Below are 12,648 nucleotides of genomic sequence, written 5' to 3'. Positions count from 1 at the left end.
TATTCAGCAATATCATAAATTAATTATTTATATGTATTACAACATGATTGAGTGTCAAAAATGTGATTTCCAGGGACTGGGGTTGTAGCTCAGTGGTAGATCACTTGCCTTGCATGCATGAGGCACTGGGTTCAAACCTCAGCACAACATAAAAATAAAGATATTGTGTCCATCTACAACTAAAATTTTTTAAAATGTAATTCCCAGAAGAAAAAAAAACCAAGAGTATACACTGTATAATTCCATGCTTATGAAGTTCTATAAAATACAGTGTCAGAAACAGATATGTTGTTGCTTTCAGGGTAGAGCATGGGAGGATTTAGTAGAAATGACAGGATGGAACTTTCTGGGGGGAAGGAAATGCTTTATGTACTCTTAGAGTGGTGATTACATAAGTGTATATACTTGTAAATACATTAAATTAAGCCAGGCATGGTGGCACACGCCTGTAATCCCAACAGCTCGCAGCTCAGGAGGCTGAGGCAGAAGGAGAAGAGAGGTCAAAGCCAGCCTTAGCAATTTAGTGAGGTCCTAAGCAGCTTAGCAAGATCCTATCTCAAAATAAAAAGAAAATGGGCTAGGGTTGTGGCTCAGTGGCTACACCCCTGGGTTAATCCCTGGTACCAAAAAAAAAAAAAATAGAATCAATCAAATTAAATACGGTTGTTTTCTGTATAATATTTCATTCAACAACAGGCAGCACATTCAATGATGGTTCCATAGATTATAATGGAGCTGAAAAATTTCTTTCACTTAGTGATGTTCTAGCGTTGTATCATCATGGTGCATTACTCAAGTGTTTATAGGAATACTGGTGTTAACAAACCTACTGCGCTGTCAGTTACGTACAAGTATAGCAATTATGTGTTGTACAAGATATTTTAAAATGACAATAAACAACAATGTTACTAGCTTGTGTATTTACCATACTATGATTTTTGTTATTTTAGTGTGTACTCCTACTTGAGAAAAAAAAAAGCTTACTGTAAAACAATATGCTGTGTGATACCTCCACCAACCACATACATCTCGTGTTTATTGCACCACTTGATTTCATCAAAAGGCAACATGCCATGATTGACCTATACCATCTAGATCAGCGTAAGTATACCCTATGATGTTCACACAACAAAATTGCCTAATGACACATTTCTTAGAACACATCCTGGTCATTAAGTGACGCATGACTGAATTTTAAATATGTTTATTTCATTGTATGTAAATTATATTTTGTTTTTTTAAAAACTGCTATGTTGTGCACATACGAATATGTAACAATGAATCCACTATTATGTATAATTATGCACCAATAAAAACTATATGGGAAAACAAAACAAAACAAATAAGAAAAAATCTTGAATGATACCTCAATTTGAACTGCTACCACCAGGTGGCAATGATGCCTAAGTCCCAAAATTTCAACTGTTCAATTTGTGCAATGGCTAAGATCATTCTACTTGTGAGTATTCTTGAAAGCATTTGGTATCATCTTGTGGGCATGCATTTTACATTTCAATCAATAGTATCGTGTTGGAGTTCTCTTTCTGTTCCTTACTTCTTTTCCTCCCAATTCAGCATCATGTTTTGAAGATGTCTTTATGTTGCTGTATGTATATCTAGTTCATTGCTCCTTATTGTGGTAGATTATAAAGTGTACATACATCACATTTTTACTTATATTAATGATAATTTCAATTAACAATCATTTACCCATTGCTCTTCAATCACCACAAATATTTTACCATCAAAAATACCTTACCTTCTTACATGTTTCATAATAGACCTGTGTGAGAATTTCTCTAATTAGGTTACCAGGATTGGGATTCCCCTTCTCTATTCATGTTTATCTGTTGGTTCCCTTATCACCTTCTTTGTGGCAAGTTAGCCCCACAAATGCCTTCAGTTTTGTGGTTGTTGTTTTGGTGCTAAACCCAGTTAAATTTAAACAATGTCCTAAACTTTTGAATTAACGGAAATATTTGCTGATTCTGTCTATTTCTATATCTCCTTGTAAAACATGTAGTATTGTTTGTGTCATGGCTTAAATTGACAAAATAATATCATTGACTAGGATTTGGATCTTCGTATTGATAATCATGAATTTCTTCTACTGAATAAATTTCTCCCATTTTTTTTGGTGGAAAAATAGCTGAATTTAAGCAATATTCTAAATTTAAATTAATGATAATTTCAATTAACAGGCATTTATTAATGATAATGGTTTAGAACAACTTTGAGGCAAGGTTTCTCTTTCATGCTAGGTAAGTGCTCTACCATCGAGTTCCATCTCCAACCTAAGGCAAGGTTTCTCAAATGGCACTATTGGCATTTGGAGCCTGATAATTCTTTGTTGTGTGTGGGTGGGTATCCTGTGCATCATAGGATGTTCCACATCCCTGTTACCCACCAGATGCCAGTAGCGCACCCTTCCTCAGACAGATGACCAAAAATGTCTTCAAATATTGTTAAATATCCATTGGGAGGGGTGGGGTGTTGGCCAAATCATCTCCAGTTGAGAACAACTGTTTAAGGTAAGTGATATCTTGGATTCATTTGGGGGTATTTTCTAGACTTTTTCTTTCCTTTAGTTTATTTCAAGCTTAATCTCAGCTATAGAGTTGTGTAATATGGTCTCCTGCTTTCTAGCTGGAATAAAGCTCTTCCTGGAGGTACTGGCAGGAGTCTTTAGTCTTGTAATACCCTAAGCATCAAGTGGTCCTCCAGGTTTTCTTCTCCAGGTTTTCCAGCCTCCTCTTCCTGGCTACTTCAGGGAGTTAGAGGGAAAAGAAAGAATGAGAAGTTCTCCTTACTGCTCTCCCAGAGGAATTCAGAAGAGTCGGGAGAGTCCCACTGTGTCCTGTCCATAAGGGAAACACCTCACTCTCTTTATTTCTCATAGTTAGCTATTTTCTCTCTAGACCTCCTTTGGAACCCTTAATTTGAATCTACAATATTTCAGTTAACACTAGAGTGATGATTGTCCCCTTCTTCCTCAGCACACTAGCCCCATGAAAGCCTCTCAAGGGATATTCTCTGTGGTGAAGGAAGCGAGGGCAGTGCTGCATAGTGGATCTCTCTTGGACACTGGCAACAACCATTTTATTCAAGTCTTTAAGAAACCCTTCAGGTGCCTGTTTTTCATCCAGCATTTCCTAGGTTATGTGATCACAGAACTTTTCCATTCCTCTGTCCTGCATTTAACGAGGATATATTAATAACTCTCAGAATTGTTGTCCTAAGGAGCAATTTAGGAAATCTTGCCTAACAATCTATGCCTTTTATAAATGGTCTTCACTTGGATATCCACAATGCACAGAATTAGGTTCTTTTCTGTGTATGTATGGTACTGGGGATTGAACCCAGGGACACTTAAGCAGTCTGCCACAACTCAGCCCTTTTTTATATTTTATTAGAGACAGGGTCTCACCAAGTTGCTTAGGTCTTCACTAAGTTGCTGAGGCTGGCTTTGAATTTATGACCCTCCTGCCTCAGCCTCCTGAGCTGCTTGGATTACAGGTGTGCGCTACTGTGCCCAGCTATGCTAGAGATTAGGGTTAAAGAGATTACTTATCTGGAAGGCAGAAGCAGGAGGGTCACATGTTTGAGGTTAACCTGGGCAACTTAGTGAGACTCTGTCTCAAAATAAAATAAAATAAAATATAAAGGGCTGGGGATATATCTCAGTGGTAGATGCACGTGCATGTGTATGCGCGTATGCGTGCCTGCGCATGTGCGCGTGCGCGCACACACACACACACACACACACACACACACACACACACACACAGAGGCAAGATTACTTGTTCCAGCAGCCCCAGGACTTGCAAGGGTGGGTACAGATGAGGGCAGTCTTAGATGACAAGGGCTGATATGAAAAGAGCTGAGCAGGGTATTCAAAAAATGATGGGTCAGAGAGATTACTTCTGACACTGGGTCTCTGATCATCTTCACAGAACAGGCCATACCTCTTCAGAGTTTCAAATACAAATAAATGAAGTATCAGGAACTTATTAGAAATGCAGACTCTCAGGCTCCACCCTAGAACCACCAAATTAGAACCAGGAACTTTAACAAGATCCCCACATCACCCTGTACATTCATTTTTGAGAGGTACTGCCCTGCGTGGTGTGGTGATGCTTGCCTATAATCCCAGATACTTGGGAGGCCGAGCAGGAGGATCCTAAAGTCAAGACCAGTCTGGCACCCTAGAAGACCCTCAAAAAAGATAAAAATGGTAAAAAGGGATGAGGATGTAGCTCAGTGATAGAGCACCCCTGGGTTTAATCTCTAGTACCACCAGAGAGAGGGGGGAAAAAGAGAGAGAGAGAGAGAGAGAGAGAGAGAGAGAGAGAGAGAGAGAGAGAGAGAGAGGTACTACCTTAAATTATTCCACTTTCTGACAGGAATGTAAACAGAACCATAATGTATCCTGTGTGGCTTCTTAGTCAAAGATTAACCTAGTGGCCTCCATGCCAGGCTAGGCAGGCAGAACAGGAAAGAAAAGACAAGAGAAGTCTGGTAGTCACAGCAAATGTCTTCTCTCCTTTCTAGCCCTCATCTAGAAATTACTGTTATTCAACAGGTTAAGCTACAGGTGTGCAGGGATGCAGGCAGCAAGGTCAGGTCATGCAGCTATTGCTCCTTTCTGCTTAGATACCTGCCATGATTGGGAGGAAGAGAATGAGCAGAGTTCATAAGGGAAAGGGATACTTTCCATTACCCTCCTCTAGAGACACTATTTCTGGTTTGGACCAGGTGAGTGACCAGACACAGAACTTGGGCTCCATATAAAAAATCTTTTAGTTCTTGATCTATAACACTGGACATTGGAGGAGGTGCAGAGAGGGTTTAGGGCAGCCTAACCCATCAGAAATCAGAGATGTTCAGGGTGGGTTCACCTAGAGGCTAAGCAGCAGTGGGGGTTGTGAATTCTCTTCCCTTCCCAACAGGCCACACCCCTGTCCCTCCTGGACCTTAACACTGCTGGGTTGAGCTCTGTGGCTATACTGAGACCACAGGCTGGATGGGTCTCAGATTGGGGCCTGGAAAAAACCAGGAGAATGTTCTTTTCACGTATTTGGGCTTGTATGGGTAGAGGGTGACCAGCCCAGTCAGGGTAGCTGAAGAGAAAGGAAATGAAAGCCACAATATCAATAACCACAACAAAATGAAACAAGATATAGAGAAACACCAGCACCCTCCTTCCAGCATTTTCCCTGTCCCTGCCTTGTGTGTGAGGTTTCTTCCAGCAGTGGCACCTCCAGAGAGCCAGAGCAGATAAGGTGACAGACTCCCAGTGCTCATAACCCACCAGGATGTAGACTTCTTGTTATTCTACCTAACTACTCAGAAGGAAAGTTAAGCAGGAATCTAACAGATAGAGATAAGATGGGGAGATGACATTTCAGGTAGAGGGAAGGGCTCAAGTAAAAGCCCAAAGGTAGGACTATATTCACCCAGAGAAGAAGAGGAATATCAACTTCCATGTCTCTATCCAGTCTTTCAGGAAGCTGGCCCTACTGTGTTTTCTACTCTGAAGACACCAGTCATACCCTGTGCATATCACTGGTGACAGAATGCCCTATTTGCTCCTTGAGGACTGGGTAGTTTTGGCTCATCTTGTCTCCCAGCAAAACCCCTCCCTTCCAGGGTGGTTGCACCTGACATGGACTGGCCGAGTAAGCCCTCCCTGGCTTCTATAGTAGATTCTTGGGACAGTTAAATTGGATCTACAATCTTGCAGGAAGATCCCAATTGATGGTCCTACAAGCAGCTTTCATCAGAAGGGTCCCTGCCTACTCCTTTCCAGAGAAAGAGTTAACCCTGAAGAGTTTGCTAAATATCCTGCCACTAATTAGGCCAAGAATCTGGAGGCAGATTCTTTGTCTTGGACTTACCAAGGCCAGTCCAATTTGTTCCTTATAATGTAAGCAAAGCATAATGTGTGTTCTCTTAAAAACAAAAACCTCTGGCTACAAAAATAATTCATGCTTATTATAGAAAACTTGTAAAATAAAAATATAAAGGAAAAAAAAACTTGCCTCCACACTCACCACTTAAAAGCAACATCTGTACATTTTGGTGAATTTCTTGCAAGTTTTTTCCTGTGCACATTTGTTCATATTTAACATAGTTGAGATCATAATGACCATACATTTAATTTCCTACTTCTTCACTTAGCAGTATATTATAAACTCTCACTTGTTAAAATTTACGGTAATCATAATTAACATTCCATCTCTTGATTCTCTCATAATAAGCCACATCCCTATAGAGGTTACAATTTATATCATACTTTGGGAATATGCAGAGAAACTATGATTGCTAAATTCTTTCATTGATGCAGGGTCCTTCACAATGTCCTACCTACTGGTTAGTAGAAAAAATTAACAAAGACCCTAACTACAGGGTAATCTGAAGCAATAATTCAAAGAGCCTGCTTTTAAAGGCTTTTGTCTTTCTACATGATCCTGTTTTGCCTTAAAAACTTCAGCCTTGGGGCTGGGGTTGTGGCTCAGAGGTAGAGCGCTTGCCTAGCATGTGTGAGGCACTGGGTTCGATCCCAGCACCGCATAAAAATAAAATAGAGATATTGTGTCTACCTATAACTAAAAAATAAATATATATTTTTTAAAAAGAAACCTTAGCCTTTCTCTGTGTTTCTTTTGTAATGGATTCTAATCCCTGCCTCCTCTCCTCCTTTTAGATGTTTTATCAACTGGGGTATCAGCAGAAAACAGAAGGCTTTCTCAATATGATCACCAAAGAGTTTAATGAAGGACTGCTATTTCTGTAGGTGTGGCAAAGTTAAGGTAACAAATGAGAAACTGCAAAGGACTCAAGGACCAGCATCCTGGGAGTGTATCACTACCCTGAGGCTGAAGGAGCAACAGTAAAACTGAGGTTGTGGGAAAGAGGCTTCCTGGCAGGAATTTCGGTGAAGGAACACACACCCAGTGGTCTGGCAGGGAGGGAGCTGGGGCAATAAACACCCTGACACCTCTCTCCTCCTGATCTCAACATGTCTCTCTCCAGTTCTTCCATTAGCATAACTGATCTGGAGGAAGAGAGCTAACTATTCTTCTCTGGTCAACTCTCCAGTGTACAAAGCAGGGTATAAAATAGTAGATGGTGGATCTGAAACACAAATGAAAAATAACCATTCCAAATGATCTGCACAGCCAAGAGACAAATCTACAATACTTTTAGTTATAGATTAAATTGCCTTTTTATTTGTGATTCACGAATTGGAATAGCCTCCATTCCACAAAACACAATGAGAGCTCTCACTGGGCAATAGCAGAATACTGGGTTTTACAGAGTGGAGACAAGGAAACAGAACAAACTGGTTGGTTAACATCAGGTTACATCTTTGGAAGGGTTAAAGCAAAAGAGACTTCTTTACTATGCTGACTCACATAGAGTGGGATCTCTGTTTTTAAGAAAAACTTATCTGTTTGGGGATCTGTCTGCTTCTTTAAAGTTTCAGTTTGATTATATGGCATTTAGCATGAGCGACTTCATTTTGGTTTGGTCTGGTCTGTTGAGGCCTAGTGCAGGATGTCAGTCCAAAACAATGAACTTCTATAATTTTTAAGAGTGCTAAAGATGACAGGGAAAAGATGAATGAAACACATTAATAACTTAATGAGTTAAGTAAGCACATTAAAAACTTCCAAAATGATATACTATTCTCATTATTTATCTATTATTGGACTTTTAAATTTAAATTGTTTCTCATTTTCACTTTAATAAATAATATTGTCTTGAAATGCTCAAACTCTAAATGCTCTAATTAAATGAATAAATGAGAAGGAGGTACAGTGTTTCCCAGAGACAGATTGTATTAGTTCAGGTTTTTTTTTTTTTTGGTTGTAAATTACAGGAACACACTAGAGTTAACTTAACCTGGGGTAAAAGGGTAGGAAGACATTTGTTATTTTGATTATTAGCATATTGTGAGTTTCACATGGCCCAGTGGCTTTCAAGAACACACTGGTGTCGTGGGCTCAAATGCCATCAGGTTTCTGTCTTCATCACTTGTTTCTGCACCCTGTGCACTTAGTCTCTTTTGCTTCATAGAGCAGTATTTTCTACAGTTTCAGTCCATATAGCAGAAAAGGTGGCCAAGTGGTATTCCCAAATTTACCATTGTATAATTTAGTCACCCAGAGAAAGAGACTAAATCTTAATCCTAGTTCCTCATCAATCAGGGTCCAATCAGGAGAGAGAAACACTACAGTAATTTGAATAGGGAAAGTTTAAAATAAAGAATTATTAACTGTAATAAGGTGATATCAGTGTAAGAAGGAATTGGTAGATAAGAGGTGAAGATAACTGTAATGCACATGGGAATAGCAGCTTAATGGAACAGCTACTACTCCTAGCTGAAAATAGGGATAATAGTAGAACTGAAATAGAGCATCCAAGGCAGAACCCCCATGGCTGAGATCCAGATCTTATTGGAGAAGGTATGGCTCCATCCACCACATAGTAGAGAAGTTACCATGGGGATACATTGTCAGAACTTGCTGGAAATCCATCTTCTAGGATGCTTGAGAGGTGTCTGCCTGAGTCCCTCTTCTATAAAACCAGGTAGGGAGGCTACCAAGGGAAACTGCTCACTTTTGGATGATGTTGGCCACCATGTAGTATAGGAATTAATGCTGGAGAAGCCATCTGTCCTGCAGGAACCTGATATTGAAGAAGTTGCTTTATTGCAGGAGCTGGATGCTGCAGAAATTGTCTATGGTGTAGGAGTTGAGTGCTGTAGGCTGCAGGGGAATGTGGAGCAGAGCACATGAGAAGAAAGAAGGAAGAAAGGAAAGAAAGAAGAAAAGAAGGAGGGACCCTCCCTTCCAAAATGTCTTTCCAGAACAGGCAGTGAAGGTTGACTTTGGAGCTGAAAGGCAATAGTTTGATAACTAACAGAACCCTGAATCTATATGCCCAAGAAAGGGACTATGATTTATCTAGCTGATGCCACCCACCCCTGGATGGCTCAGTCACCTGTGCTGAGAATGGAACTGCATTAACAAAAAGAAAATCAGTGAGCATGGAAAAGCAGGTACAGAAAAGCAAACTGGTCACCAAGTTTTTTCTCAAGGAGGGAAAAGCACAGGGTCAAAAGAAAGAAGATTATAAACCAGACACAATGGTGCACACCTATAATCCCAGCTACTCAGGAGGGTAAGGCAGTAGGATCACAGTTTGAAGCATTTGTAGAGCACCCTAAGTTCAATCTCCAGTACCCAGAAAAGATGGGGAGGGGAAGCTTGTCAGTCATCAGAGAACTTGTTATCACATAATAGATCAAGGGCATATCATGGTTTGAAAAACTATCCCTCAAAACTATTCATTTCCTTTTATTCAGACATTTTGCTCAGCAAGCAACCTTCTGACTTTTATTCCTATCAACCCCAATACCAGCTGGAGGACAGGCCTTGGACAGTAGATATATGTATTCTGTTGTTTGGAAAGGAATGTCATTCATCATGAATTCACAAATTTGCCTTCACTGCCTATTTCAGTGAAATAAGTCAGTCCCCCAGCTAGAAACTGGATTTTTCTTGTGCTCTAGAAAAAAAAAAACACAACAATTTGTAGCCAGGTGCCATGACACAGGCCTATAATCCCAGCTACTCTGGAGGCCAAAGCAGGAGGGTCATAAGTTCAAGGCCAATGGGAAATTTAGTGAGAATCTGCCTCAAAATTTAAAAAATAATAATAAAATAAAAAGAGCTGCAGATGTAGCTCAGTGGTAGAGCACCTTTGGGTTCAGTCCTCAATACCAAAAAAATAAATAAACCCAAACAAAAAGCCAGTTTCTGATCCTGAGAAGCTGAGAATCAGGATTTGGACTCAAGGGACTCAATCAAGGTGTTCTCCTGAAGGATCTGGAAGCTGCACCCTGGACAACATCAATGCTAGCAAATTCCCCAAGGAAGAGCCCCACAGAACACCTAATTGGGCTTATACAAAAAGTATTCTATAAATATCTAACCAGCAGCCATCATCTACAATCAGGTGATGGTTGCTGGCCTTTTGGGTTGTTTCTAGTTGTTCACTATTACCTACTACACAGGGATCACTATTTTTGTGGTTATTATCTGCTGTTGTTTTGTTTTTGTATTTCCAGGGATTTCCTTAGGGTAGGTTATTAGAATTAGGAACAAATTGGTGTCAAATCCCAGTCTCTTCTTTTCTTGGGGAAAAGTATGAACATTTCATAGATCCATGAGACCCACTGCCCAATAATTTCAGAAGAGTTGTACCAATTCAGACTTACTAGAGACCATCTCAGGACATCTTATCTCACGCAGAGAATTAGAGTTTCAAGTGTGTGTGTGTATGTGTGTATATATATATATATATATATATATATATATATATATATATATATATATATAAAGACATAGGCAATCTTTATGCATTTAATTATTTTTCTATTGGGGTTAGATAATTATGCCCACATTTGTTACTTTCTTGCCCTATTTTGAAATTGTCTGTTCACAATTAAGAAGCATTTTATTTCAATTCTCTGGGGAATTTCATATCCCAGATTCTTTATTTTGCTTCATTTGGGTAGAGAAGGGCTCTGTGCTCACTTCCATATTCTTTGGAAATTTCCTTCTGAATTCGAGTTCCTTTGGAGGACTGGGCTTATGTGGCTAAGAGCTTGAGTAAGGCTGGAAGTAAGTGCATGGGAGGGCTGGGGATGTGGCTCAAGCGGTAGCGTGCTCGCCTGGCATGTATGCGGCCCAGGTTCGATCCTCAGCACCACATACAAACAAAGATGTTGTGTCCGCCGAAAACTAAAAAATAAGTATTAAAAAATTCTTTCTCTCTCACTCTCTCTTTAAAAAAAAAAAAGTGCATGGGAGTCTGAAGCATGTGAAGCCAATTGAGCTTTCATCATCAGGTAGATTCTTTCAAGGGAGGGTGAGGCAGAAGCATACGGTTAAACTTTAAGTTGGTGGCACATAAGGAAAAGAGCTGCATGCTCTCTATCCTTAAGATAAATAACAGGAAATCCTCCCCAACTATGTTTATTGTTTAAGACAAACAACATCTGACCACAACTGCTTGCTAAATTTTATGTTAAAAAATACCTTGGCAGGTGGGTTGGATAAGTTGGTGGCACATAAGGAAAAGAACTGCATGCTCTCTATCCTTAAGACAAATAACAGGAAATCCTCCCCAACTACGTTTATTGTTTAAGACAAACAACATCTGACCATAACTGCTTGCTAAATTTTATGTTAAAAAATACCTTGGCAGGCGGGTTGGATAACAATTCTAGGCACATTTTGAAGGTGTGTAAATTGGCCCAGGTGCAATGCAGTTTATGGATATGTTAATATTTGATTCTAAATGTGTATATGTACTATTCAACTCTTGATTTCCTTGCTGCTCTGCCTACAGGATAGCCACTTTGCCACGTGAATCAATACAATAAATAATTATTTCTAACTCTTTCTTTGTTAGCTGTGTTTGATTTCTGTCCTTTGTGAGCTAGTGGCACACAGTTGGTTAGTAGACGGCAAGCATTTGAAACAGTTAATGTGTTGAAATAATTGTCTTGTGGCATCTGTAGTAGTATAGAGGTGACAGCAATTCATGTGTTCAGTGGGTAATCAAGTTTAGCAATGGCGATCAAGGGGGCTTTGGGGAGGTAAGGCTATTGTAGTCACCTTACATAATGGACAGAATTTGGAAAAATATTACAGGAGCCATCTAAGTTTCTATTAGTTTCCACTTTTGTTTCACTGTTACCACTAGGAACCTTGTGTTGCTTCTGGAGAAAGTAAAGTCATCCTTCTATCTGTCTATCCATCCATCCATCCATCCATCCATCCATCCATCCATCCATCCACTCACCCATGCATTCATCTGATAATTCATTTATCCATATGTTCATTTATTCCTCCCATGATTGCTCCTCTTTTCCATCCATTCTTTTGCTATATACCAAGGCCCTACCCTGTAGCATGCTGAAGACACAAGTATTAATAAGTCAAGATTTTAGCGTTCAAGGAGCACACAGCCTAATGATTATTAGACAACTTAAAAATAAACATAAAATGGTACAGTGCTTATTTAGCACACATGAGACCCTAAATTCAACCCCCAACACCATGAAAAATGAAATTAAGCTAATCAGCTTAGTTGGTAGAGTGCTTGCTTTGGATGCACAAGGCCCTGGGTTCAATCCCCAGCACTACAAAATAAATAGATAGATAGATAAAATTTAAAAGTATTAATACAGTGCAATAAGTGGCCACTATAGCAGTTTTTTTCAAGAATGCCTCTGGAAGCTGGGCGTGGTATATTTGCCCATAGTCCCAGCTACTTACGAGGCTGAGGCAGGAGGATCACTTGTGCTCATGAGCTCAAGGCCAGCCTGGACAACATAATGAGATACTTTTTTTTTTTTTTTTAAAGAGAGAGTGAGAGAGAGAGAGAGAGAGAGAGAATTTTTAATATTTATTTTTTTTAGTTCTCGGCGGACACAACATCTTGGTTGGTATGTGGTGCTGAGGATCGAACCCAGGCCGCACGCATGCCAGGCGAGCGCGCTACCGCTTGAGCCACATCCCCAGCCCAATGAGATACTTTCTGAAGGGAAAAAAATTGCATATATATGTA

Source organism: Urocitellus parryii, chromosome 4 (assembly GCF_045843805.1).
Source record: "Urocitellus parryii isolate mUroPar1 chromosome 4, mUroPar1.hap1, whole genome shotgun sequence".
NCBI lineage: Eukaryota > Metazoa > Chordata > Mammalia > Rodentia > Sciuridae > Urocitellus > Urocitellus parryii.
The sequence above is the reverse complement of the archived record's forward strand: the minus strand, read 5'-3'. Positions refer to the sequence as shown.